This window comes from Impatiens glandulifera, chromosome 8 (genome assembly GCF_907164915.1).
Source record: "Impatiens glandulifera chromosome 8, dImpGla2.1, whole genome shotgun sequence".
NCBI classification, from domain to species: Eukaryota; Viridiplantae; Streptophyta; class Magnoliopsida; order Ericales; family Balsaminaceae; genus Impatiens; species Impatiens glandulifera.
In genome coordinates this window covers 40,297,409-40,301,005 of record NC_061869.1, presented here as the reverse complement: position 1 = coordinate 40,301,005, position 3,597 = coordinate 40,297,409, and positions in this window count along the sequence as shown.

Here is a 3,597-nt window from a genome sequence, read left to right as displayed (position 1 = left end):
GGCAGGAAATTTTCTACAAAAACATGCTACCGGAACATCCCGCTGACCGGAAATTTAAAAAGATTGCTGAGATGGAAGCGGAAGTCATCAACCTCACAAAGGCTCAAAGCGTCTTAACCACTCTTCGACGAAGTCGGATGGTCGAACCGCATGCTCGGCTATTGGGGCTCACCGAGCACATCCAACGTCTTCAAGGAAAGCATATCCCAGGGACAGAGGACTCTCAACTTGAGCTCTTGGTGCTGGACATGCTTGCGGTCAAAGAACAGGAACTGACCGAGGAACCCGACCACCATGAGGCGTCGCACTTCTCAAGATCTCCACCTGACAATTATGCCGGTCTGAATCAAGTTGAAACCGAGCATGTCTTCCCTGAACAGTAACACATAATCAACGACACCGACCTCCGGACAGGTACACCGGACACTGATCAGCGGGTATCTCTTCAAACCAACAACGAATCGGTACCGGCTGTAACGGAAGACCGGGCAAGGATCTAATCGAGGAATTTGTCAATGCCGCCATTCGGCCATGGCAAAAGAAGATAAAGGAAACTGCGAGTAAATCCATCGAGATGATTGAGTCTACAAATAAAGAGCTACAAATCGCGGTCGAACGGATCACGTCCGTTGAGGACAGATACGGCATGACCGACCTTTTGTACAGTGACACGACTGACAGAACTAAGGCATTGGAAGCTGTAACTAAGAAGCTGGAGACCGACCTCGCTCTTACCAGCCAAAAGGTCGGTATGACAGAACTTAACCAAATAACAACTGATCAAAGGCTGAAAAAGATTGACGGGGATCTGGCTCAATTCGGTGTCCAGGCTGGTTCTACACTTGAGAGAGTGGCGATGCTTGAAGAGAAGCATGCCAAAACCGAGGCCGATCTAAAAGCGGTCACCGAACAACTGGAGGAAATGATAGCGGTAAAGTTGGAAGCCGATAAAGCACTTGAGGAGGCAAATGAGCTCGCGGCTCAAAGGATTCAGGATGCCCTGGACGAGCAAACCCGACTTCAAAAGGAAACGGCACTGACGGATGCGAACCTGGACGGACATTTCCAAACATTAGAAAACATCGCACCGGCCGTGGAGATCCAGCAAAATGAAGATGCGACTCGACTAATCGGCCAACAGTCAGCATATAATGTGTTCGCCGAGGCTCATCAGAGGTCCAAAGTGGTTGCTTCCCCATCCGGTCCGGTTACAAGAAAGAGAAAGAATTCTTCCAAGAGGGCGGCAATCTCAACGTTATTGGACAAAGTTGTTGAAGCGGTTGTTGATCCTCTAGGCAACCCGGTTTCGCGAGAAGATGACGATCTCGAGGAAGAAGTCGCACCGCTGAGCAAAAGACCGCGAGGTCTTGATGCAATTCCAATCAGATCATTTGTTCCATCGTCTTCCCCGTTCACTGGTACTTCGGGCGGCCAAGGATCCTCCTTCAGGCCTGTTCCAGCGGTCAAGGGAAAAGAAACTAATGAATTGCTGGAAAAATTATTGCCGCCCAGAATGAAGAAATATGGCCTTTCTTTTATTTTACCTATGTTTCCTTAGTATAATTTTATATATATATATATATCAAGTATTTTTTGGAAACCGGCCTATATTTGCATTCTTACATGGTTTTGAATATTTTAAGTAAAATAATCAAAAAGAGAGAAATTGAATAGATAAAAGAAAAAAAAAATTCTCAAAATTTTTCCAAAATTTTTCGAAAAATTCTTCTAAGTCATTTTCCAAAAATCCGGCCAAATAAACCTTTAAAACAACCGGCCTACATTTTAAATCCTTACATGGTTTTGAATATTTTAAGTAAAATAATCAAAAAGGGAGAAATTGTTAGATAAAATTAGACTGGTTAAATAGAACTTAACAAAAATAAACTTCCTGTGCAGGAACGGTTAAAGAATCCAATCGGTCAAGTTACTCAACCGGTCAAGCAACCCAACCGACCATAAACTTAACCGATAAAGAAGACAAGACTGGTCAGACAAGAAGGCCAAAATCGTTGGACATTCGGTCAACCTGAAGTCATGAAAAATCGGAAGTTATCCGGTTAACTTAAACAACCGACCGGTGTAAATAAATACTTTGAGTATCTGTTAAAGATGATACCAAAGGACAGATCCTAGTATTACCATATCTATACAAGTCTGAGGACAATCTGTAGGCTGCAGAAGATCGTCCGACAGGATCTTTCCAGTCTGGGATAAATCAGAGACGCAATCCTCTAGGTACAGGCAACTGTCCAACCGACAATTGCCATACTAAGTAAAAGACAAACCTAGCCGGTTTGACCTATAAACTGGAAGTCTAGACCGCCAGCTCTGAATCACTGAACCTCTGCTCAGCCAATCAGATTCAAGGTGATGAAATGTGACCGTTGGCATATTTCACCTATAAAAGAAGGAGTTGAAGAGGAATAAATGTGGTTACACAATTCAGAGAAGCTCTCAACAACCTAAGTCAAAAACTGTGTTTCATCTCTCTAAGATTAAGTGCTCAAGTGTGTGTTTGAAGTTAGATTACAATTTCGGTTAAAATTGTACGGGTGTTATCGAGCAGAAAATAAGTCTCGATCGAATTGTGTTTGTGTATTCATTAAGTGAATATCCTTCTCGCGGTTTCGAGAGGAAGGGGTGACGTAGGAGTTTTATCTCCGAACATCCATAAAAATATGTCTTATCATATACTTTCTGCCGGACTTATACTCTAACCGATTCTACCTAACCTGAATTACTGAATCCCAAACCGACCCACTAAAATCAAAACCGATCCTATCTAAATCCGGTTCTGTCCATCCTGTTTGTGTGTTGCTTCAACCTGAAACAAACCACTTCCGCACTTGAACTCGGTTCAAGGGTTTGTGACAGTTTGTGTAGTATTGAAACCCCGGTGTTAATCTCTAACCAGATTAATCACCAACCTTTGAGTGAAACGCGCTAACCGGCCAGACCTCGGTCCTCCAGCCTCGACCTAGATCCTAACAATGGGTTTTTCGAAACAAGCTTAGAGAAGATGGCTTGGTTGTGAGAAACAAAGCCCAATTAGTTGCTCAATGATATAGACACGAGGAGGGAATTGACTTTGAGGAGTCATTCGCCCATGTTGTTAGACTTGAAGCAATCAGAATCTTCCTAGCTTATGCATCCTTTAAGAATTTTAAAGTTTATCAAATGGATGTGAAAAATGCATTTTTGAATGGAATTTTAAATGAGGATATATATGTCGAACAACCGCCTAGATTTCAAGATCACTCACTATCAAATCACGTTTGTAAACTTGACAAAGATTTAAATGGTCTTAAACAAGCTCATAGAGTTTGGTATGACATCTTAACTATGTTTTCATTTAATCGTAATTTCGTAATTGGAACAGTAGACAAAACTTTGTTTAGATTTGTTAAAGATTCTCATATTTTACTTGTTGAAGTCTATGCTGATGTTATCATATTTGGGTCAACTATCCCCAAACTATGTGAGAAATTCTCCAAGTTGATGGAGGACAAATTCGAGATGAATATGATGGGAGAATTGAATTTCTTCCTCATTCTTCAAGTTCGTCAACTTGAAGATGGTACTTTCATCAACTAG